We start from the raw sequence: 27364 nt of genomic DNA on the forward strand, positions 1-27364 counted from the left end.
AGACAAGGATGCTCTGTTCCTCCAGGTACAAGGAAGTGCCTCTCACATGAGGGCCTTAACACCTGCTTCAGGAGAGAAGGAGCAATTCAGAGAGTCTTTCTATTTATTTACTTTTAACTGTGCTGGGACTTTGTTGCTGCTCTGGCTTTTCTCTAGTTGTGGCCGGTGGGGACTTACTGCCAGCTGCAGTGCATGGGCTTCTTACTGCAGTGGCTTCTCCTGCTGGGGGGCACGGATTCTAGAGCACACAGGCTCAGTAGTCACAGTTCCAGGGCTCTAGAGCACAGGCCTAGTAGTTGTGGAGCATGGGCTTAGTTGCTCCATGGCATGTGAGATATTCTTGGATTAGAGATCAAACCTACATCTCCTGCATTGGCAGGTGGATTCTTTACCACTGAGCCACCAGCAAAATCCAGAGAGTCCTTGCGTCTGCCATTTTTCAAATTCCTTCAACTTAAAATAATCAATATGACAAGGTGTCATTCTTTTAGGGAAGCATGTTCTGAAGCCCATCACTGACATGATATCCTGATAAGATTGTGCTGTCCTTTAAGAGATTTTAAAGAAGTTTAAGTTATTCAGCTTGAAGGCTATGGTTTATATTAGTTAAAGGCTCAGAGTCAATAAGAATGATTATTCAGAAAAATAGTATCTTCCAGACACAAGAGAGTAAAAATGATTTTCTTAAAATGTTAGCGTGATTGTCCCTCAGTCCTATCCTGAAGTATTTGGTTGAGATGACTGTAGATTGTTCCTTGGCATCAAAAGTCAGCAGGTGACTTAGTGCTAGTTTTGAACCTAGAGTTGTGTTGTTCAATATGAATTGTTGTCCAATTTGTCAGTCATGTCTGGCAATTTTAATTCTAATTTAAATGAGCAGAAATAAAATGATCCTTAGTTGAGCTAGTCTTCTTGACTAGTTGTACATAATAGCTATCTGTTCCTGGTGTTACCCTATTGACCAGCTCAGGGACATGACACTCCATCATTGCAGAAAGCTTTATGGATAAAGACTTCCATCCACGGTACCACTTTACAAGGTTCCAAGTGTCTAGAATCCCAGTGGCCATTTTGAAGTGTTGTGAAGAAGGCTGATCGCCGAAGAATCGATGCTTTTGAACTGTGGTGTTGGAGAAGACTCTTGAGAGTCCCTTATACTGCAAGGAGATCCAACCAGTCCATTCTAGAGGAGATCAATCCTGGATGTTCATTGGAGGGACTGATGCTAAAGCTGAAACTGCAATACTTTGGCCACCTCATGCGACGAGTTGACTCACTGGAAAAGACTCTGATGCTGGGAAAGGTTGGGGGCGGGAGGAGAAGGGGACGACGGAGAATGGGATGGCTGGATGGCATCACCGACTCGATGGACATGGGTTTGAGTGAACTCCGGGAGTTGGTGATGGACAGGGAGGCCTGGCGTGCTGTGATTCGTGGGGTCAGACTGAGCGACTGAACTGAACTGAACTGATGCTAGTTGGAGGGGCTTCCCAGGTGGTGCTAGTGGTATAGAGCCTGTCTGTCAATGCAGGAGACACAGGTTCAATCCCTGGGTCAGGAAGATGCCCTGGAGGAGGGCGTGAAAACCCACTCCAATATTCTTGCCTGGAGAATTCCATGGACAGCGGAGTCTGGTGAATTACAGTTCATAGGGTTGCAAAGAGTGAGACTCTACTGAAGCAACTGAGCACATGCACACACACATGCTAGCTGGAACTCTGTTCAGTTTTACTGTCCATTTAACGTTGACATATTTTTCTCCCTACTCTTCTACTTTTTTTTTTTTTTTAATAACAATAGGAAGTATCCAAAGGCACTCTGTTGAGATTATGAGTAGGTGGGGTAGAAATTTTTTTGGTGTTTACTGAGTATATACTATAACATACAACTGGGTAGAAATTGCAGAGAGGGAAACTATGAAAACAGACACGATCCCCACCCTCGTGGTGCTAACACAAATAAAAATTAAATACACGCATCTCTGGGTGATAGAATTCCACTGAAGATTAAAAGGGACAAATCTGGGAGTACTGAGGATGAACCAAATCATTTATATTCGTTGACTAATCTGGTAATTCATTTAGTTTCAGAAGTTTCTAAGTGTCTAGTGTTCTTAGACCAAACTGAATAAAATTCTCAGAAACAAAGCACGTTGAAGCCTATGGTCAGGGGAAAAAAATAAATAAGGAAGAGTAGACAAATCTGAGGAAGAGAAAAAAGGGAATACCCATTTTAAACAGACCCTTGGAATGGACCTTGGAAAAGACTTTCAGGACTTTGACACATATCAGAATTACATGATCTGTGTATTCATTCATTTGCTTCTTTACTTTATCTATTTAGCATTTTCTGTTTGGTAATGTGATAAAAATCCTGAGTAAAACAATTTCAGGATCTATTTGAGTTCAGCCTGTAGTCATGAGATAGCTGGAATACACTGGAACAAGAGGCAAAATTTGAGTGCCTCATCCGTGTATTAGGTTGGCCAAAAAGTTTGTTTGGGTTTTTCCGTAAGATGTTACAAGATGGATTCTTAAAGAGATGGATAATCCCTGTTCTGTTACACTTTTATGATGCCCACTTAAAAACCAGAAGCCTTGTACACTCCCAAATGAATTTGGTTTTATCCTGTCTTTGCCTGCTTTGGGCAGTTTTATTAACACAGCAGTTTGTTTGATCCACAGGATGGAATGAGGGGAGAATATTTGGGGTTGGGAGAACATGTTGACTATCTCTAAGACTTTGTCTAAATGAACATTTATATGGTTAGATTGCTACATTTTTTTTTCTGCTAAGCCAGAAATAAATTGCCCATTTGTGGTCAGATGCAATCTAGTATCAATGTTCTGTCTTCCTAGACAGGTCTTCAAATAACTTCTAAATACATGTCTTTCTGAATATTGGTGTTTCTATCTTTCTTGCTAAAACATCCATTTGCCCAGTTACCATATACTTTGCAGGTCTTTTGTGCTTCTAATCCTGTTGTATATGTGGCCTCTTTTACAAAACTAATATGTTTCACTAATTTTTGTGACTTGTATACCATGCACACTTGTTGATTTCAACCATCCTTGGACCACACTTGAAGTCATGAGACTGAAGAATTCTCTCAATAATGTTGTGTTTTTCCCTTGTGTAAGTACTTGAAAGCTCAACCCGTAAGCCCTGCTGCTGTTGCTGTTGTTGCTGTTGTTTCAGTCGTGTCCAACTCTGCGCAACACCACAGACGGCAGCCCACCAGGTTCCCCCGTCCCTGGGATTCTCCAGGCAAGAACACTGGAGTGGGTTGCCATTTCCTTCTCCAATGCATGAAAGTGAAAAGTGAAAGTGAAGTCGCTCAGTTGTGTCCGACTCTTAGCGACTCCATGGATTGCAGAGGATACCAGGCTCCTCTGTCCATGGGATTTTCCAGGCAAGAGTACTGGAGTGGGGTGCCATTGCCTTCTCCGCCATAAGCCCTAAAGGACAGGAATTCAACTTGGTTCATTGAAGTTTCTCTATCACCAAGCATATGAGCAGCTGACTGGCACATAATTTGCTACCTCCCATCTCCCAACACACACACCTGTTAAAAGGATGAACATGGATAAGTTAATCAGGATGTAATCTCATGACCTTTCCTCCTACAGTTCTTTGCAAATTTTGTCAGAGTCATTAGAATGGCACTGTAGTGTATATTGCATATTGTACTGATTATATTCCTTTCCCTAGTATATTTGAAAGAAATCACTCTGTATTTATCTTCAATTCAGTTCAGTTCAGTTCAGTCACTCAGTCGTGTCCGACTCTCCGCGACCCCATGAATCACAGCACACCAGGCCTCCCTGTCCATCACCAACTCCCAGAGTTCACTCAAACTCACCTCCATCGAGTCGGTGATGCCATCCGGCCATCTCATTCTCTGTCATCCCCTTCTTCTCCTGCCCCCAATCCCTCCCAGCACCAGAGTCTTTTCCAGTGAGTCAATTCTTTGCATGAGGTGGCCAAAGAATTGGAGTTTCAGCTTCAGCATCAGTCCTTCCAGTGAACACCCAGGACTGATCTCCTTTAGAATGGACTTATCTTCTCTCAAAAGATGAAGAGAGGGCTGGACACTGAAATGGGTGAATGGTTTGGGTAATGGGCTGGAGTTTTTATAGGTGGGTTTGCAAATGATAGTTGATTCTTGCTGGAAGAACAGACTTTTCTAGGCTTGAATCCTGGCTCCTATACTTATTAGTTCTAAAGACCTTAGCAAATTCTTAGCTTCTCTATGCCTTAAAATTCTGATTTGCAATATGAGGATGATAATGGTAACTATCTTACATACATTGCAAAATACAATTGTGCCTGTGAATGCTCAATTAATTTTAGTTGTTATTCTTTTTTAAGAAAATTTTCTTGATGTGGACTATTTTTAAACTATTAAATGAATTTGCTACAGTATTGCGTCTGTTTTTACATCTTGATTTTTTTATTTGAGAGGCATGTGGGATCTTGGCTCCCCAACCAGGGATCAAACCTGCACCCCTTGCAATTGAAGGTGAAATTTTAACCACTAGATCACCAGGGAAGTCCCTAGTTGTTTTTCTTTTACTTCCCTGAGATTGTGAGCCTGTTGCCAAACGTAATTAATGCTTAACATTTAAATGAACACACAAATGAATTCATGGTGCATAGTGTAAAACAGAGTTTTGTGAGAATTTTTTCTCCTGTTGCTAGAATAAAAGTGTATGGAGAAAAGATACGTACCACCCAGCATCAGGGTCCTCTATGCTGTGGAAAAGAGATAGCCATACATAAGTCATCTTTTGTTTCTTAAAATGGATTGTTTTATTATCAAATATTTATTCATTGATTGTATGCTGCCAGATTTTTGAATCGTTAGATTGCCTAAAAGGTATTATTTCTATATGCATTGAAAGACAACAGGGTGAGTTTCTTTACAAGAAATAGATGAGCATGGAGATGAAAATTTATTTTGCTAAAAATTTAAAAATAATAAGACATAACACTAAACATAGATAGTAATAGCAATTAGCACTTATGAAATGCTGTGTACCTTTATCGGAGAAGGCAATGGCACCCCACTCCAGTACTCTTGCCTGGAAAATCCCATGGATGGAGGAGCCTGGTAGGCCGCAGTCCATGGAGTTGCTAAGAGTCGGATACTACTGAGCGACTTCACTTTCACTTTTCACTTTCATGCATTGGAGAAGGAAATGGCAACCCACTCCAGTGTTCTTGCCTGGAGAATCCCAGGGATGGGGGAACCTGGTGGGCTGCCGTCTGTGGGGTTGCACAGAGTTGGACACGACTGAAGTGACTTAGTAGCAGCAGCAGCAGTGTACCTTTATATATTTATATAAATCATCTCATTTGATCCTTATAAGACCTGTATGAGATAGTAACCTATATTATCCCATTATGATGAAATTCATATTTGGGAAAGTTAACTTAGTCAATGTCGCATAGTAAAATGAGCCTTTGGACCCAGGCATATTGATTAAGAAAATGGCAGTTTAACATGATATTGTCATAGAGTGGAAGAAAGATTTGTCAGCCGTGATCTGGTGCATGTGCCATCTGAAAAAAATAAAAGTTCTGATTTATAGCATTTGTTGATTTCCACAGTGGCAATACTCCCATCATGGTCAGCTTCAAAGAGCCAATGTGACATCATCTAGCTTCTAAAACCTTGGATCTCAGCAACCAGCTCCAACCATCTCCAACACACTTTTGGTAAAGATAACCAACCCCTTGGAGTGGCTGGCATCTCACAGAGTGGCTGGCATCTCACACAAGATGCTGTTTGGTGGCAGGGGTATGACTAGGAAGTTGGCAGGATGCACAGCAGGGAAGACATTTCACTGCAGTGCACGTGAAAGTAGAGAGAATGAATCTGGGCTAAGCAAAGAAAGTTCATGGCCTCAGAAAGGAAGACTTTGAATTTAGAATTGTTCGGCTGAGAACACAAGGAGCCCATTGCTGATAAGGACACAGACTTGGTCTAGGGACTTATGATATTAAAAAAGAGACAAAAGCCCTTCCTTACTAATTAAGATAGATGTGATGGCAGAAACACTTGCTATTTTCCTTAGTTGAGAGAGAAAACAGATAATAGTCATATTTTCTACTTTTGTGAATTCATAGGAATTTTCCTGCAGAAATGTCTGAAAGTGATTTAGACTAAAAGTTGAAAAAGAAATTCATTGCTCATTTATCTGCCTTTGACTGTTTCTAGAATAAGATGTGATATCTGTGCATGTGTATATATGCATATACATGTATAGTTCATTAATATGTGGATATCTGACAAAGCACCATGTGATATATTGATGCATCTAACTTTACATTTACCAAATGTCTGCTAGCCCACTGTTTCCAATATTTACCTTCTGGAAACTTGCAGGTTGTAAAGTGAATGAAAGTTAGTTGTAAATGGGTGCTCAGCAGACATTAATGGAAAAGGAAATGGCAGCCCACTCCATATTCTTACCTGAAAATCACTCAAACAGAGGAGCTGGGTGGGCTACAGTCCATGGGGTTGCAAAGAGTCTGAAGCTGGTGAGCTTCTGAGGACAGCACATGTAAATATATTGTTGATTCCCTTTCTTGTACAGCAAATGCTAACACAACATTGTGAAGCAACTACTCTAATAAAAATTTAAAAACAAAGACTGTAGTTTTATACGAAGGGTTACTTCTCATTCTGTTACAGAAGCTGGGTCTCAGTTTCCACATCTTCTCCCAAATTAGAGCTTTTGAAAAGCGGAGGCACCACATGTGAGAAGATCTAAATGAATGGTCTCACATGGGTTTACATGGGGCTGTTGTCTTTACGTAGCAACTTCCACAAATGATTTTTAAATATTTAATTAATAATCTCATGTAATGTGATATATCAAAAAGTAGATATCATATACATTTTTAAATTGTTGAAAAATTTTATTTGAATTCAAATATGATTATTACATGTTTTTTTTTTTCCTCTTCCTTTTTGCATTCAATTTTGGACCTTAATATTTTGGTTACAGACTTTAATATTTTCTATTTTCACATGTAAATAATAGACTAAAGAGTGTTATAGACAGACATATCACTAATGTATAAAGTGTTATTGTAAATGAAAAAGAATCAGCCAGCTCAATTTTATTATCATCTCTTAAAGCCTTGTTTCATATCTCATTCAAGTGCTTTCTTGTCATAACAATAATGGAAGCCAGTGAACCAAAATGTATTTACTGGGTTGATATTTAGACAAAATTGAAGATTGTGTACTTCTGATATCCATCTTGTTTGACCCAGATAAGACAAAAGTGGGGGAAGGGGTTCAAGATGGTCTCTTTTTGTCCACAGTCAGAAGTCTTTCTGATTCAGTATGTGGTCTGAAAATAATGGGCCAGATGCACATCTTGTGGGAATCTTCCCATCAGTCTGTTCAGTTCAGTTGCTCAGTTGTGTCTGACTCTTTGGGACCCCATGGACTGTAGCACACCAGGCTTCCCTGTCCATCACCAACTCCCGGAGCTTGCTCAGACTCATGTCCATCAACTTGGTGATGCCATCCAATCATCTCTTCCCATCATTACATGATTGAGGGCATGGGTCTGATGCTTTATTAATAAGATAGATATGTGGAAATTCAGGCGTTCCAATTAAAAAACTCCGTGAGCTTATTTCATTGCTGTGTTATGCAGTAGTAATATGTCTTCGTTTTTTAAAATTTAGCTTGAAGTTTAGTTAATTTTTTAAAAGTTTCCCATTTATTACAACTTTAGTTTGGTGAGTAAAACATCTCCAAATCACTTGTTTTCATAGATTTAGGTTTTCAGAATATTTTCAAACACTAAATTAGATTTCACAAATAAATGCTTTAAATTCCAGCTTTTATACTTTGGAGTGACAATGTGTATATAATTTGTGATCATTTAAAAAATATTATCTCTGTCCAAAATCACTCAACAAAATTTTTTGCTATTGAAAAGAACATGTTCCTATATTTAACCTGGGCTTTCTACATTTACAAAATGCTTTCATATCAAATCCTTGAACGATGACTATTATACTTGAATGAAAATAAGTATGAATTCATTATCTCATTTTATTCCCACATCTACCTTGAGAAACTCAGTTTTGTGACTCCTACCTTTCAAAGGAGGAAATTAAAGTTCAGAAGCCACACAGTTTTTACTGGCAGAACTGAGTCCACAAACCAGGATAAATTTATCCCAAATTCAGTTTGCTTTACATTGTTGATTCATAAACTATAAACCATCTTGCTGGTTCATGTTTATTCTAGATAATATTACAGAATCTCACTGTAAAACACGTTCTAAATTTGTGGGAATACACATTTTTCCGATACCTGTGGCTCAGATAGTAAAGAATCTGCCCTCAATGCAGGACACCTGGGTTTGATCCCTGGGTCAGAAAGATCCCCTGGAGAAGGGAATGGCAACCCACTCCAGTATTCTTGCCTGGAAAATTCTATGGATGGAGGATCCTGGTGGGCAAAAAGTCAGGCATGACTGAGAGACTGACTTAGCACGTACACATGGACATTTTGCTGTCTAGAAACAGGAAATCCCTCACCTTGAAAGATAACTCTTTTTTCTGCGAATAGTCCTGAATGTGAATAGTCTTCTGTACATTGTGAAGTGTCTTCCTAACCACTTTCAAGCCTTACTGTGCATAAGAACTGCTTCAGCAGCTTAAGATCCCTGTGAGATTCACATTGAGTTCATCTGTGAGTAGCACAGGAATTCACAAATATATTAAAGAATTTCCAAGTGATTCTGATGAGATTCTTTGATAAGAGATACCCCTAAACTTCACTTACATGTCTAATACAATTTAAAATAAATTGTTATTGTGTTTATAATGCCTGTTTTCTTTAAGTATAATGTCAAATTATAGAGGTAAAAATGCTTTGGGAAAAAAAAAATATCGTGTGGGAAAACCCAAACAAACTCTTTGGTCAACCCAATATATACATAATCTTGAGATGAAAGAATGTTTTCTTAAGAAAATGGTGCAAGTGCAAATAGTTTTATTATCCTAACAGTTAATACTTACTGAAGTTTTCATTGATATTGGTTGCTTTTTTCTAATATTTATATTTTATTATTTTCTCATTCTACAGTTGAAGCTTAGAAAAGTTTCCTTCCTCAGATCAGACAGTAGCACAGCCAAATTTCAAGCATATTTTATTGCCTTGTTTAATATCTAAAGAGATTTTTTTTTCTTTTGTAGCCAAGAAAGTCTTCTGGAAACTTGGATGTAATACCATGGGAAAGATACATGTCCACATTTAGAGGTAAGGACAACTGTTTCATCTAGTAATGTATTTTTATTCGTCAGCCTTCTATTGGTTTGCATTGCTACTGTCATTGTGTTTATCAGGTGTGTGTTAAAAAATAAAAAATTGACTCCAAAGAAGGAATTATTTGTATTTTCTTCTGGAGTTATCTTCCTGTGACCTTACCTCTCTAGAGAAGCCTTGTAAGATGAGTGACTATTGAAAATTCAGAAAGAAAGGGATGGAAAGAGATGGGGAAGACCAGGACACCGAAGACTCATTCTGTCCATTTCACAGCTTTTTTCAAAGCCAACTGATTAGTCTACATGTTAGGTCTATACCAATTAATTCTGAATATACCAAGGGTCATTTTACACATTAAAAATTTTAGAATAATGTATGAATGATTGTCTTTTTATGATGGTGTGCTTCTTTTTAATTGTGTGCCTTTTAAAAAAATTATTTATTTTTATTTATGACTGCGCTGAGTCTTTGTTGCTGCACTGGCATTTCTCTAGTTGCACTGTGCAGGCTTTTCGCTGTGGTGGCTTCCTTTGTTGCAGAGCACAGGTTCTAGGGCATGTGGGTTTCAGTAGTCACTGCACATGGGCTCAGGAGTTGTGGCTCCTAGGCTCTAGAGCATGAGCTTAGTAGTTTTGGGGCACAGACTTGTTTGCTCCTTGGCATGTGGGATCCTCCCAAACCAGGGATGGAACCCATGTCTCCTGCATTGGCATGTGGGTTCTTCACTGCTGAACCACCAGGGAGGCTTTAGTCACGTGCTTTTTAAGACTTAACTCAATATAACAACCTGAGTTCTAATTTTTCCAGGTTGAAATATTTCTCTTTTGGTGGTTATCACTGTAGGAAAAAAAAGGGACTCATTGCTCTTGGTTTCCTTAACTAGTGTTTCTCAATCCTAGATGCAATCTAAACTCATTTGAAGAAGTTCAAGAACTATGATGCACAGATTTTATTGGAGACTGGTTACGATCAACTGAATCTTTTAATGGAAACCAGGTATATATTTTAAAGCTCCAAGATGATTCTGGTGTGCACTAGAGTTAAGAACTACAATTTTACTCCATTTGGGGAATTTAACATGAAATTGGAGCCTGCACCATAGTTGTAAGTGGAAAATGAAAACGACAACCCAAACAAAACTGATCTCTTAGGATTTGTAATTATTAAGAGAAGTGTCAGCTATTGAAGGGTAAACCAAAAGCTTTGTGTGGACCAACATAATAAATTCATGAAATTTATGAGGAGAGAAAGCTTTTCAGGTAGAAATGTGAATGGTTCTTAGAGAAATAGAAATGCTACTCAGATACTCCTTGAGAATCTAAGGATAAAATTATACTTCAAACATCACTTGGGTAAAATCTAACTTTTTAATGTCAACATATTAATGTATCTGAGTGGTTTTAATCCTGATTCTTAAAGAGTTGAAATTTTACTTAATGTTGGAATTTTGATCAATGCTCTGTTTTCAAACAGAACAATATCCCTTAAAAAATTAGCAAATTTCCTTACAGAGCTGTTGTTGCTTGGTTGATAAGTTGTGTTCAGCTCTTTTGTGACTCCATGGACTGTAGCCCACCAGCGTCCTCTGTCCATAGAATTTTCCAAGCAAGAATACTGAAGTGGGCTGTTGTTCAGTCTCTAAGTTGTGTCCGACTCTTTGTGACCCAATGGACTGCAGCAAGTCAGGCTTGCTGCAAGCCAGACTTCTCAGTGCTTCACTATCTCTGGGAGTTTGCTCAAACTCGTGTCCATTGAGTCAGTGATGCCATCCAACCATCTCATTCTCTATTGCCCCCTTCTCCTCCTGCCCTCAGTGTTTCCCAGCATCAAGGTCTTTTCCAATGGGTCATCTCTTCTCATCAGGTGGCCAAAGTATTGGAGTTCAGCATCAGCATCAGTCCTTCCAATGAATATTCAGAGCTGATTTCCTCTAGGATTGACTGGTTTGATTTCCTTGCTGGCCAAGGGACTATCAAGAGTCTTCTCAAGCACCACAATTCAAAAGCATCGATTCTTCAGAGCTCAACCTTCTTTATAGTCTAACTCTCACATCTGTACATGACTACTGGAAAAACCATAGCTTTGACTATAGGGAACTTTGTCAGCAAAATGACATCTCTGCTTTTTAATTTGCTATGTAGTTTGGTCATAGCTTTCCTTCCAAGGAGTAAGTGTCTTGTAATTTCATGGGTACAGTCACCGTCCACAGTGATTTTGGACAGAAAATAAAATCTGCCACTACTACAATATTTTTCCCTATCTATTTGCCATGAAATGCTGAGACAAGATGCCATGATGTTAGTTTTTTGAATGTTGAGTTTTAAGCCAGCTTTTTCACTGTCCTCTTTCACCTTCATCAAGAGGCTCTGGGTAGCCATTCTCTTCTCCAGGGGATCTTCCTCTCCCAAGAATCGAACATAGGTCTCCTGCATTGGCAGGTGGATTCTTTACTGCTGAGCCACCAGGGAAGCTCTAGAGAACTGTATTCTTACCGAAATAGCAGCGTAGTTTTTGTCCTAAGTCACTTTTATGACCAAAGAAAAGCAAAACTTTGAAGCAAAAAATGACATAATATTTTTTACTAATTCCGTCAGCTCATGTTGGAGTTCTGATCACAGGATATTACATATTTAGCTTCCTTAGAAGGAGAATACTTTGATTTATCAAGTGCTTGATTCTCCCATAAATGATAGGTTACTTGTAGAACTTGCTTTAGAATCTTAGTTGAATATTATTGGATCCTTTTCACATGTCACCAAGGTGTACTTGAATTGAATATATGTGTACTAGCTCTTAGAAAAGTATTCCTGTATCAAACAGGTCCTAACTATCTCAACATGCCAGTGGGTGCATCCTAATGGCTGGTGTAAAGACACACAGCCAGGAATTACTTTGATTATGGGGGTTCCAAGGAGTACCTGTGATTGACTCCTGCGAGGCTAAGGGCCGTCTCCACTGTGGAGGGCATTTATTGTGATGTACTCTTTAAGTGGTCTCAACAGGATATCATGAGACTAAAATGGGCTTATTCAGACATTCTCTTGCCAAGAATGATTTCTAGTTTTGAAGTCATTATGAAAAACTTTCACTGTTCCCGCTGTCTTTCCCTCACATGAATCCTTATTTTTGTGATTTGCTTTTATCTCACTCATTTCCAAGGAAAATTGCTTTGGCACCATTTGGTTTCCTAATTACGAAGCTGCTCGCTTTTGGCCACAGGTTAGCTCTCTTTCTCCCCTCCCTCCCTCCTTTTCTTGCTTCGTTCCTCCCTTTCTCTCTTATTTCCATGTTTTTCTTTCTTTCACTGTCTTCCCACTTCTCTTTCTTTCCTCTCTCCCTTCCTAATTACAGTTGTTGGCCATAATCAGAATATGACTTAGCTGAGAAGTATCTGTCGAATGCTAGAAGTTCGCTGTACCGACACTTCCCAATTGTTAGGGGTTGTTTTGAAGGGCAAAAACTGAGCTATTAGTTCAGTGTATTTGAGCTTCTTTCTTTTTTCTAGTGCTTTTATCTAGTTTCTGACTTTAAGATCCTTTGCATCATTTTGCAAGGTTTTTATAAAGTCATGCCTTTGTGAGAATGTACTGCTTTGTTGAATCTCATGGAATTTTTATTGATTTGCAGCTCCTTCATCTTGGGACAAATCCTCAGTTACCTTGGATGCTATAGTTTCTGTGTTATCATTCCCTTTATTGTTTGCTATATACGTTCTCTTTGACATTTTGATTTTCCAGTCTTCAAGCAAAGGTTTTATCTTGAGTTTTCAATGCAGTGCTTTATGTGTGAATACTTTTCACTGAGGTGAAGTTTTTTTCTTAATAAAATTATTAGTAATTATATTGTTCTTCCCTTAATTGGTTCTATTTGGTAGAGTTTATACAACATAACTGGCAGCTGTATTTCTCTTTATATGACCAATGGTCTGAATTTGTCCCTTTCTCTGATACTATAAACTACATCTTGGCTTCTGAGCTGTTATGGAAGTTAGATGTCTTTTCTACCTATTTTACAAGTTGGTTTCGAATCCTAAATGGAATAGTAATTGATAACTTTTTGTTAATGCTAAAGCATTGTGTAGAAGTAAAGGATTACTATTAGCTGAAAAAAAATGTATCTCTGAATCAAATATAGGCTTTCAAAAATATCATTTAGTGAAATTATATCATTTGATGAAATAAAGGGCAAAAAGGAAAAAGGGAGAAAAAGGGAATATATATATAAAGTCAAAGTGGTGAATGTATGAAAGGTCAAAACACTGAGAAAAAAGTTACTGATATAATTTGAGACAATATCTAGAAAAGGAAAAAACTTGGAAGTAATTCAGTTGTATAGTCTATAATGACATAATTCATCACAAAAATGAGAAGAAATTTATATGTGTCATTTTACTGAACATTTCTCTTTCAGATTTACTAAGATACAATTGATGTATAGCACTGTATAAGTTTAAGATGTACAGTATAACATTTTGACTTGCATAAGTCATGAAATGATTGCCGCAATAAGTTGAGTGAACACCCATCATGTCGTATACATACAGCATTAACTAGAAAAATATTTTCCTTGTGACAAGAACTCATAGGATTTACTCTCTTAACTTTCACATGTAACATATAACATCACTAATTATCTTTACCATGTTTATCATGTCCACGACATCTCTAGTACTTATTTATTTTATACCTGAAGGATTGAACCTTTGGACTGCCTTCATCCAATACTCCCTCTTCTCATTTGCTGCCTCTGGTAATCATAAATCTATCTCTTTTTCCATGAATTTGTTTGTAATATATTTTTGAAGTGTTAAAATTGACCTACAACACTGTGTTATTTCCAGGTACACAACATAGTGGTTTGCTATTTCTGTACATTTCAAAATGATCACCATGGAAAATCTACTTGTTTTCTGTTACCATACAAAAGAAATTACATAATTATTCCCCACACTCTACATCTCTGTCTGCAAATCAGTTATTTTGTGACAAAGGTTGAACCTCTCAGTCTCCCTCATCTGCTTCTCTCATTCCCTCTTCTCTATACTTTTCTGGTGACCACTTATTTGTTCTCTGTACCTATGACTGTTTCTGATTTTTTGCTTTGTTTTGTTTCTTGTTTGTTTTTATTGATGTATTTTTTTAGATTTCACATATAGGTGAAATCATAGAGTATTTATCACTCTCCCTGAATTATTTTACTTTGAAAAATACCCTCTAGGTTCATCCACGTTATCACAAATGGCAAGATTTTATCCTTGTTTATGGCCAAGTAATATTCCATTATATATATGTAAATAATGCTACAATGGGTACATACATCTTTTAAACTTAGTTTTCATTTTCTTTGGGTAAATACCCAGGAGTAGAATCATTGTATCATGTAGTAGTTCTACTTTTAATTGTTTGAGGAGATTCTATACTGTTTTTCATAGAGGCTGCACCAATTTATGTTTCCACCAGCAGTGTGCTAGTATTACTTTTCTCCAAATCCTGGCCAATACTCACTACATCTTTTTTTCCTTTTCTTCTCCCACTAAGATTCCTATTACTTGTAGGAACATATGCTTTAGGAGGTTTCACCTGTCTCTTGTCTCTGTTCATTTTTCTTTTTGTTTTCCTTCTCTGTTCTTAAGACTAAATGACCTCCATTGACCTGTCTGAAGTTTACTAATTATCTTATCTGCTCAAATCTGCGGTTGAACCATTTTAGTAAAATTTTCTTTTGCACTATTTTACTTTTCAACACTAGGGTCTCTATTTGATTCCTTCTTATAATTTATGTCTCTTTACTAATATTCTTGATTTGGTGAGACAACTTTCTAGTGATTTCCTTTAGATATCGGTACATAATTTCTTTTAGTTCTTTGGTTATATTTAAAATACTTGATTTAAAGTTTCTGTTTAAAAAGGCTGATATGTGGGCTTCTTCAGGAACAGTTTTTGTTAATTCTTCTTTCCTTTTTATGGGCTCTATTGCCTTGATTCTGTGTGCAAATTGTAATATTTTGTTGAAAACTGGGCATTCCGAACATTATAATGTGATAACCCTGGAGATCAAATTCTCTTTCCTTTCCACAGCTTTTTGTTGCTACTTACTGGAGTACTAGTTTGGTTGTATAGTGATTTCTCTCTATTAATTTTCTAAAATCTGTATTCTTTACTGTGTATGGCCCCTGAAGTTTCTGTTCTGTTAGCTTAGTAGATAGATAATGGTTTGACAGAATTTTTCTCAGCATTTCAAAAATGAGAGTCAGCTCTTTTGTTCTCATTTGAGCATTCACCTGTTTGCTATACACATTTGACTAGTTTCCAGAGTTCTCATGAACTTGACTTTGAGTGTTGTGGCCAGTGTATTTGCTGCTCATGTGGAGGAATAAGCTGTGGCATTTCCTACTTCTTCTCTTTCCCTGATGTTATTCTGCATATACTGACAGTCTTCACAATAAGCAGCTCTTGTCTGAGATAATGCAGATAGAAACCCATGAACTCTGCTACCTTTCTCATGTGTCCATCTGCTGAATCTGGACTCATGAGAAAGTCCCCAGGTGGGGACAAGTGGGTCTACTTAAAGCAGAATGCCTGGTCTGTTTGTCTGTTGCAACCCTTCCCACTGTGTTCCCACAGTGTCGATCCAGCCTCTGCTCTTGAGATGGCACTTAGAAAAGCTTCTCTCTCCCCTTTGCTCCTGTGACAAAGGTTCTTATGCCTTTTCTTGAAAATATCATGTGTTAGTAACTTTGTGACTGGGCTCACAAATTTCCTTCAAAATTAGTGACTTGTTTTTTTGTGAAGTCTTTCTTAATAATGATCATTTTTTAATGCTCCTTGTGATTTTTATTTAATAGAAAAGTAACTATGTTTTCTTTGAAAATAGTATTAAAGCTTTGATAGTGGCTCAGATGGTGAAGACTTTGCCTGCAATGCAGGAGACCGAGTCTCAATCCCTGGGTCGGGAAGATCCCCTGGAGAAGGAAATGACAACCCACTCCAGTATTCTTGCCTGGAAAATCACATGGATGGAGTAACCTGGGGGGCTACACCCCATGGGGTCGCAAAGGGTCAGACATGAGTGAGCAACTAATGATGCAGAGTCTTTCCATCCCTTCCTAACAGTTACTGGCACTCCCATTTACAGTCTAGTCTATGCATCAAGAAGAAGGTGATCTTTCCAAAGTACAAATCAGATCACGTCCCTCATTTGTTGAAACCCATCCACAGCTGCCCACCACTTCAATGAGATGAAAACCTCTTGCATGTCCTGCACAGTGCCGCATAACCTGGCTTTGCCTCCAATTTCACCTTGCTCTTCTCCCTGGACTATGTGGTTCTAAGAACACTGGCTTTTTGGATGGACCAATCTGCCTTTAAGCTTAAACAACAGAAAGTTATTTTTTCACCGTTCTGAAAGCTAGAAATCCAAGGTCAAGATGCTGACAATTTCTGCTCTCCTGTGTCCTCTGCCTTGGGCTGACAGTTAACCACCACCTCAGGCTGTGTGGTTAACCTTCCCTCCGTGGCTGCACATTTCTGGTTCCCTGTCCTCTTATGGTACTTATAGTCCCATCCTTACGATTTTATTTATAGGATCTCTATAAAGATCCTATCTCCAAAGAGAGTCACATTGTGGGTTAGGGGTTCAACATATGAATGTTTATTTGTTTTGGGGCTTGGGGCAGTGTTTTGTTTTGTTTTTTTTGACTGTGCCTCAGACCAGGAATTGAACCCAGGTCACAGCAATGCAAGTGCTGAGTCCTAACTATTGAACCCCCAAGGAATTTCCTTAACATTCAGATTTTGAAGCGACACAATTCAATCCGTAACACTGACTGTATTTGGAGTTAGGGTTCTCAGAATCTTTACAGCTGAGCCAATGCGGAAGCCCTCTTAAAGAGGTAATAAAGTTAAAATGAGTTAAAAGATTCCAAGATCCTGTCCCCGAAAGGTAAGCCCATGAAAAAAAGGGTTTGTTGTCTTGTCTCTGAATATCTTCAGCACCCAGCGAGTGGACTGGCCCATAGGATTATGCTCTGCCCACTAAATACATAAGTGGGTAATGGATGGACTGACTGGGTAGTTAAATGGATGAATCTTCTTCCAGACAATAGACTCAGAAGAAGTGAAACATGGACTGGGTAAATTGTGAGGAAACTTTCCCTTCAAAGTGTCCTGCCTAGGGAAGAACAGTGAAATCATAGACATAGGATGGTTTTACGTCAAAGGGTATTGGAAGCTGGAAGACTCTGGGAGAATGCATGAGAGGAGAAATAGAGACAAACCAGCTCCAATGACTATGAGTATTAGTTGAACAACTACAGCTATAGAGTTGGAAATAAAATGTAGTGGTCTTCCCATGTTGTTATTGTTTAGTCTCAAATTCGTGTCCACCTCTGTGGCCCCATGGACAGTAGCATGCCGGTCTCATCTATCCGTGGGATTTCCCAGGCAAGAATAAGTTGCCATTTTCTCTCCAAGGATCTTCCAGGGATAGAACTTGAATCTCCTGCATTGGCAGGTGGATTCTTTATCATATGAGTCACCTGGGAAGCCCCATGAGAGTATAGCAAATAGGAGACTGGCTATTGGCTTAGGAACCTGGTTGAAAGGGAAAGCAAGGCTATCCACTGATGTCCAAAAAACCCAGATCTCTGGTTCTGACTGTAATGGGGCCCAGGTCTTGCTTTCTAATGCAATTCACCTGTCTTTTCAGTTCCAAATGATCTGGCCCTCCTTTCCTGTGCATGAATTGAGAATGCCCCAATCCTTGCTGCAGCCTGACATCTCTCACCTCCGCTCACCGCACAAACTCCCTCCATGGATCCCAGATACCTGGCAGTGTTGTCTGGTTTATATTTCTCCACTTGACCCCTTACTGCGGATTCTTGCCCAAGGTGACTCAGCCATAGTTTTTGTAGTCCCTAGTATGAAGAATTGAAGTTCCATTAAAGTGATAGAGACCATGGTCTTTGCTCAGGTCCTAAGGAAAGGCCATAGGACAGGAAAATAGGTTACAAAGCTACCATCTGGCACAACAACATTTAAGGAGAATAGCCCCAGAAATTCAAAGAATATAAATAAGAAAGAAAACCAAAGCAAAAAATTGAAAAGCATATATTCAATACTATAATATATAACTATTAAAACACACTAGCTCTAAATCAGTCTCATGTATTTGTGTTTTATTAGATCATTAATCCACTGCAATTCAAGGTCCATACGAGCAAAAAGTATTAATATGAGTTGTCAGCCTGAACCTGAAGATTAGTTTGTAAGTTGGCATCAGATACTGTCATGGCATTCTTCAAACCTGATTGAACCTGTATTGATTTGAGTACCCAAGTGGTAAATGACTTTTAAAAATCATTATTCAGAAATGAAAATGAGTCCAAATTACCAAGTTCAGTTTGGGGGACAATTGGGATATAGTTACCAACGGAATTCAAGCTTTCTTATCGAAGCTTTGACTTCTAAAATTTTTAATTGGACTCTATTTTCTGAATAGTGGTAATGAATGTTTGATTTTTAAGCATTACCTTATTAAATTTTTATAAACTTGTGAAGTTTAATAATAATCACAATTATTATCTTAATTTTATCCATGAGAAAACTAGTTTACTCTTTTGCCCTAAGTCTGTAAGTGGCAGTCAGGATTTAGACCCAGATGGTTTGAATCCAAAAAAGCTTTCTGTAACCATTTCTTTAACCATTGAATATGCTGACTTAAAGGGAAAAGACTTATAAACTTTTAAATAAATTACATATACAGTTTACAATGAAAGTTTATTTTCTTTATGCTTGTATTAATAGTTACAAATTTGGGTAGCTATTTTATAATTCTATATTTTTTATGCAGATAATGTTTTCAGCCTAAGCCAAAAAAAAGCATATATGGTCATATATGCATTATGGCATTTTGTTGGTTGACTGCTTGATGTTTAGTCACATACCTGCTTTGAGTTCCTGATTTAAACTTTTCCCTGGTTGGCAGAGATAAGTTGAGAATGGCTTGGCAATTCCTGTCTCTAATTGCTGCATGTATAACGAGATGTTATTTGTTTGTAGAGTTGGTATTCAGACACAGTTCCATTTCTCTTTTGTTCACATTATTCTGCTTTTCAGCGACAGTCCAAGCCTCATAGTCATGTTTTGATTAAGGGACTAATGCTTTATTAAATTTTGAATAGAGTCTGTTATCAGTGTAGTGTTATTCTTATTGAAATAGCAACATAATATTCTTCAGCTGCTTTGTGAGAGGAGAGCAGAATGCAATTTCTATCCTCCCTCTGATTCCTGGTTGTTTACAGTGGTTGAAATAATTCTTTCTGTGAAAGGTTCCCAATTTTAGTCTGAGATGATACTGGGCTGTATCACCGATTCTATTATCATCAAATACATTGGTGGTGTGGTCCCACCTATTCCACTTTTATTACTTCTTGAGAGAAGAGGATACATTTACATGAAATACTGATTTCTACTCTGAATTCTGCTTAGTGGGTCCCAGAGATGCAGTTTATTTCTGAAAGTCAGATAACTGCTTCAAAGTTTTCTTTGTGACTTCTAACTCTTTCAATACTGCTTGGTCAGCAAAACATAAGAACTTGTGAAGATTTTTTCCCCCCACAAAAGACGCATGAAAGAGGCCAGGGTTTGGAATTCATGGTCCTCACAGATATGCAAACCATTCAGAAGTAGCTCGATGTCATCAGTATCTGTAAAAGCTGTTGTTCAGTTGCTCAGTCATGTCCGATTCTTTGTGACCCCAAGGACTGCGGCACACCAGGTTTCCCTGTCCTTCACCATCTGTAAAAGTAAGGAAGAAATGATTTTGAATCCTTGTAACTCACGACTTTATACTGGATGGTTTTATTAAGTTATATGTTGTAGTAGCCTCGGTAATATATTAAGAGCATATCTGTGTATTGAATACCTACGTGCATGCTGCGTTGCTTCGGTTGTGTCAACTCTTTGCAACCCAATGGACTATAGCCCAGCAGGCTTCTCTATCCATGAATTCTCCAGGTAAGACTACTGGAGTGGGTTGCCATGCCCTCCTCCAGGAGATCTTCTCAACCCAGGGATCAAACCCATGTCTCCTGCATTGGCAGACGTGTTCTTTATCACTAGTGCCACCCAGGAATACCTAGTAGCATTGAAATGGTTGATTCGGGTCCTAATGTGGCCACCATAGTCCAAACTATTTCTACAATGTCTCCTTGGAAACTCCTGGATGATCTTAGAACATTTTCTTTATAGATCTTCATCCTCCAAAGTGAAATGTATTTATTTAACACTTATGATATCTGGAGCCCTAAACTGATTAATGAAATGGTTGCTCCCAATGAATCTTTTGGATTTTAACAGAATAAAACAAATTACTGCTGCTGCTGCTGCTAAGTCACTTCAGTCGTGTCCGACTCTGTGCGACCCCATAGACGGCAGCCCACCAGGCTCCCCCGTCCCTGGGATTCTGCAGGCAAGAACACTGGAGTGGGTTGCCATTTCCTTCTCCAATGTGTGAAAGTGGAAAGTGAAAGTGAAGTCGCTCAGTCGTGTCTGACCCTTAGCGACCCCACGGACTGCAGCCTACCAGGCTCCTCCAACAAATTACTACTGCCACACAAAGACAGGAGTCTGAATTTTAAAAAAAGTTATAATTACTATTACTGCAATTAATATTATTGTGTGCCTGCTCAGTTGTTCAGTCATGTCTGACCCTTTGCAACCCCATGGACTGTAGCCAGCCAGCTCCTCTGTCCATGGGATTCTCCAGGCATAAACAGTGGAGTGCGTTGCCATTTCCTACTCCAGGGAAGCTTCCTGACCCAGGGATTGAACCCATGTCACCTGCACCTCCTGTGTTGGCAGGCAGATTCTTTACCACTGTGCCACCTGGCAAGCATTATTATTACTGGACATTAATTGCCAGCCCATTTTTTAAGTGCCTGAACATATATTAATTTGTTTAATCATTTTAACAATGCATTGAATTATATGCTATTATTTATCTTCATTTTAAGATGAGAAAACTGAGGCACAGAGGGTAAAGAACTTGTCCCAGATCATACAGCTGATAGAGGCAGAGGTGGGGCTTGAACTGAGATCCTCTGGCTCTAGAGTCTGTGGTCACACTCTAAGCAACTCTGAAACTCCCTAGAGACTGACCCAATGGCTTTATTTCAGAGTCAAATACTGCAGGAGGATTCAAATACACTTATTCTTAATATGCAGCTAGAAAGGTGATGGGGCTGAGGGTCAAGGCACTCCCCAGTACTTTTATCATGAAAGGATCATTCTGAATTTTAAATGACTTCTTTCTATAGTGGGGCTTCCCTGGTAGCTCAAATGGTAAAGCATCTGCTTGCAATGCAGGAGACCTGGGATTCAATCACTGGGTCGGGAAGATCCCATGAGAAGGGCATGGCAACCCATTCCAGTATTCTTGCTTGGAGAATTCCATGGACAGACGGGCCTGGCAGGCTACAGTCCATGGTGTTGCAAAGAACTGGACACACACTCTGTCGTTAAGCTTTGTTTGCGGATCATTCCTCACTTTACCCTTTGACCTCCAATATTCTAAAAAGCCACTAACAAAGTGAAAATGAGTATTGTGATTATAATCATTTTAAGCTTTCTTTCTAAGCCACACTCCTGTCATCCGACCTGGTCACAAATGAGTCTGTGAGGCAATATGACTGACTTTTAGGAAACACGATAGAACTTACCTATGAAAATGAGGAACTTTCCTAGCATGATTACATGGTTTATTTATTAGGATCGGTTCAGAAGACCATTTAGATATTCCATTAACACTCAGAAGAAAATATTATCTGTTCACACAAATCAAAAACATACATCAGGGACGCTGAAAGCATTCCAGAAGAGATCTATCTACCATGGCTTGGGCAATGACTTTGTTCTTCAAAGCAGTGCACATCCTCCCAAGGTGCCTACTCTGAAGATAGTTCATGGAGTTGCAGGGGTGATGGTTGTACCTTGATGCAGCTGGTTTGATTCAGTGTCCTCCTTATTTGGTTCATCTACAATGAGTATCAAAATGATGATTGTGGTAGTCTGTTGACAATCTTCCTGAAAGAATTCTTCTCTCTGGACATTAACAAAGTAATCAGGTTTGAATTTTCAAGCCTGCAGCCAGGAATGATAAATAGGTATAGTTGATTCAAATATAATGTACGATACATCAGAAGCAATGCATGAGGGTTCTGAGGTTGTTTCTATCATTCCCTCAATGAGAAGTTAGTAGCGAAAAACTATTTCTTACTCAAACACAACTATGAGAAACCGCTCTGTCTGGTTCATGCTTCTCTTCTCAACAGTCTGCATTCTGGGTGACTGTTCCCAACCATCCGAATTTGGTCTGATTCCTTCCGTTCATCAATGAGCTTGTTCTTTGTCTAATCATGGACTTCTTCAAAGCTCATGTTAAGTGCAGGATGTTATCAATGGGATTGCTGTGGAGGTTTTGCTTACCTCTACTGTGCTCTTCACAATGCTTGCTCCTGGGTGCTTATTATTGGGGATTGGCTTCTGTTCGTATTTGTGTGGCTTGCAGCTTTCATGTCTATACAGACATGAGCCTCTGTGTGAGCCTCTAGTCAGCCTCTGTGGTGGTGATGAAAGGAGTGGTTTTAATTCACTTATTTTGGTAGGAAGAGTAAGTTCCTCAATGGGATCAAAACTAAAGATGGATTTTCAGTTTTCCCCAATGGGGAAAATATAACACAAACATCCACACATTGCGTATATACATGAGAGTTTAAGGCCAGGAAACCACTTGTGTAATATAATGAAGCTTCCTTCTTGGCTCCCACTGCCCAGGAATGCTACTTTTTCCACTTCATGTCCAAGGTCATCCAGGCTAGGCCTGTACTTAAGAGGGTATCATCACTCTGACTTATTGCTGGTGGACATTGCTTCAGTTCTCTGTTAGGTTTAAACCCATCTTAAATCATTTGGCTTAGTTTAATATAAACTAGTGACTTAGGCAGCAATATGTATCTAGATATTAAAATCCAGATCTCCCTTAAGCTGAAGCTGGAGTACAGAAATCCCTGCAAATCCAGTGATAGCTATGAAAGTATATGAAGAGGCCACCACCTAGAAGATTTTGCTTTCTTACAGGGTGCATGGAGGAATTTTCCTCCTGGGGGAAAATGGCTCTATAGCTTTCAAAACAAGAAAGTAAGATATATAAATATTGTATCTCATAAAGTATTTTAAGCAAGTGTTTCCTATTCTTCTGTATATAGATAATAATAAATGTAGATACAAAGGCTAAGAAATTTGGGTTGAAAAGAACAATAAATTCTTGACCCCAAAATATAAAAATTTGTAGGAGTCTGTGTTTGGGCAATCCTCAATTTAATGTGTATGAAAAAACATGGATTATTCATTAAACCAAGTGTTTACATTCCTAATAGTACTAAAGTCTGCTGCTGCTGCTAAGTTGCTTCAGTCATGTCCAACTCTGTGCGACCCCATAGATGGCAGCCCACCAGGCTCCTCTGTCTATGGGATTTTCCAGGCAAGAGTACTGGAGTGGGTTGCCATTGCCTTCTCCAACTAAAGTCTATTAGAATATAAATGAAAACATCTAAATAAAATATCTTAATTTTTGCAAGTACTGAACCAAAATCTCTGAATTATTTAATAGCATAATAATTCTTCCTATTTTGCATGCTGCTTATTTTACATAATGCCTCAACCTTTTAGATAACAAATAAGTGTAAAATAAGGGAGCTTGGTCAGTATTCACTAGAATGGACCATAAATGCACATCTACTAAAAGTTTGAAATAAGCCAACTTATTGATTTTAGATTAAACATTTGTCCTAGAAATGCTGAATATTTTATCCATCTAAAATATTTTTATTTAGCTTTAAGCAATTTAAATAAACATCAACTCTTTACCATTCTATTAACTATTTTAATTACATGAAATAATTACTAATGTCAGAAATATGCCTGTGTTAACAGAGGAATAAAAAATAAAAAGACATGACGAGTATCACTCTTAGATACATTTAATAAACCTAGAAAAGACTACAGAGTGTGCTGATAGCTCAATGCCGTTAGTATAAGGACTCTAAAACATTCTCTTATAATGCTAAGTATATAATAAAATTGCCTTAACAATGCACTCAACTTCCATTTTCATTCTCAAGAAACAGGCTAGTGATTTTACATTTAGTATAATTAATAAATAAATTCTCATTGAGTAGACTAAAAGTCTGTTGACTAGGCACAGGTCTTTGAAAGAGACCTACCATGCCTAATGAAAGGCTGTGTCATCTCCAGCAGCCATTTTCCCAAGGATCAAAACAATTATTTATACTTCGACAATAGGCACAGAGATTCTAGCAGTAAGTTTCCAGATCAAATAGATGTTTACAGAGGCATTGCAAAACTTTATCAGATGTTTTCTTTATATTGGAGGTTAAATGAACTATCTGGCCATACCTGATAGTGCACCACAATTGACCTGAGTATATAATTATGATAAAGTCTACGTCTTTCCTGGTGGCTCGGTGGTAAAGAATCCACCTGCTAATTTAGGAGATGTGGGTTTGATCTCTGGGTTGTGAAGATCCCCTAGAAGAGGAAATGGCAGCCCACTCCAGTATTCTTGCCTGGAAAATCCCATGGACAGGAGCCTGGCGGGCTACAGTCTTTGGAGTTGCAAAGAGTTGGACACGACTTAGCGACTAAGCAACAATAAAAGTCTAGGGAGGAGGGTTTGGAAAGTGGTATTAGTTAGCTCTGACTTTGACTAATGAGTTATTTCTATTCAAAAAGCTGCTTTATAATTTGACTTGTTCTTATCTCACTCGGCCTATGGCAGTCCTCTCCAATGTAGTATAATGTGCTTGAAAGAACTCACATAAATCCACAAACTTGAATAACTGCTGGTAATTTTGCACTGGCTTCTATATTTTCCTGAACATTAGCACATTAAAATGCTACTTTAAAATTTATTGTTTGACTTAAGAAAATATCACAAGAATACAAAATCTGTAATTTAGTAAACCTTAAAAAGTTACAAGATATATAGGAAGCTTAAATTTTCAAGAAAAACACTAGACACTAAATCTATGAGAAATCTCATGAGAAAGTTACTGTCTCCCTCCCAAGGTTGAGTTTTATTACATAAGGGACCTTTGTGTTATGTCAGCTCCAGAAAGATGCAGGTAGGGATGGGTTTTTGTAAATACCTGGAGTGGAGATGGTAGTGGTGAGGGATGGAGATTAAGAAGAAAAAAATCATCTCATTATAAAACCATATGAGCTTCATTAAGAGGAAAAACACCCAAGTAATCTTGTTCAATTTTGATTCATGAAAAAGGCATTGTTGTTCTGAGTTGTCAGGAAAAGTACCGCAGAATGTGATTTTGACATGATTTGTACTTCATTTAATAAAGACACTGATCCCTTTTCACTCAGTAATGCATGCCGAGAAGCAGCGCTATGAAGTGCTTTTTGATAAACTAGATAATATTTCCTCATCACAATGTTATAAGTATAGTTTTCTCCCTAATCAAGTACTCAACACCAAACAAATCATAGATTTTATACATAATATGTCATAAAAGCAACTGTAAAATAACTATAAACATCTATAAAAATGCAAAATCATAAAAATAAGCTGCTGCTAGTTATATAAAAAAAGCATAAATATCCAGCGTGCATTATTTATAAAATGGGCCCCAATGTCCAATAAAAATGTAGGTATGAGGTTTAAAAGGAAACTCTAGTGCTTGAGAATTTGATTCATAACCAATAATATTGATAAAATAAAGAATAAACCTACTAATAAACAAAAAGAACATAATACAATCATTTTGCTTGTTATCTTTTTTAAAAAAATATTTAAAGATCTCTAGAAATGTTGAATGTAAAACACAACCTACTAAAGTAAAATTTTAATGTTTCTGGATTTTAAAATATTTGGAAAACACTACAGGATATAATTTTGTTGATCCAAGTATCTTTAAAAAAATCTCTCAAAGGGTGTTTAACTGGATTCTTTTTTCTACTCTCAAGTGTCTTGGAAGCTAAGGAAATATTTTAAATTATTTTAATTTTAAAATTGTCTAAAAGTAATACAATGAACATGCTAAAATTGACAATTTGAAGAATTTTTCCACTTAGAATATTATAGTAAGTCAATAATAACATCAATAGGGACTTCTCTGGTGGTCCAGTAGCTAAAACTTGACCCTCCCAATGTAGGGGGCCAAGGTTCCATTCCTAGCCGGGGAACTAGATCCCACACGTTGAAACTAAAAGAAAATATCATAGGCTGCAACTAAGAGACCCCACATGCCACAGCTAGGACCTGGGGCAGCCAAATAAATAAATATTAAAAAAAAGAGATAGAACAGAAATTTTTAAAAATTACAAAAATAATGTCAATAAATTGGTAACATTTATTTTAGTATATGTTGTGCTGGGAACAGGATTATTTGTTTTCTCTAATATCCAAATTTACTCTTTCATTGTCTTCTATGTTTACAAATTATTTTTGTGTCTGACCAAATAATTTTAGATCAAATCAAGACTCCAAAGAATGGAAGTCACAGCTGTAAGAATGCTTTATTTTAAAGAATAAGAAAATTCTTCTGATTATCAGAAAATCAGAAAACTTGAGAGTTCCAAGACCTCTCCCTCCTTGTAATAAAGGCAGGTGTCAGGTATCACCCTAATGCCATATGTGGCATTAGGAGAGCAGTAGAAAGCACCCACTGGAAAGAGAAATAAGAGTACATTTGGCAGTGAGCTGTGGTGTGCTTTAAAGGGCTCCATTCTTCCACTCTCCACATGTAGTAAACAATCTACCAAAACAACACTCAAATGCATCACCATTTAGTAGCACCGTTGCCATTTCCTACTTGAGGGAATCTTCTGGACCCAGGGATCAAACCTGCATCTCTTGTGTCTCCTGTATTAGCAGGTGGATTCTTTATCACTACCCCACCTGGGAAGCCCATATTAAGAGAATTGTATCTTACTGAAAGTATTTAGTTATGAGCCTAAGTATCTCTTATTC

Source organism: Moschus berezovskii, chromosome 16, assembly GCF_049115385.1.
Source record: "Moschus berezovskii isolate FMDL1 chromosome 16, NW_MosBer_1.0, whole genome shotgun sequence".
In the NCBI taxonomy this organism is placed as follows: domain Eukaryota; kingdom Metazoa; phylum Chordata; class Mammalia; order Artiodactyla; family Moschidae; genus Moschus; species Moschus berezovskii.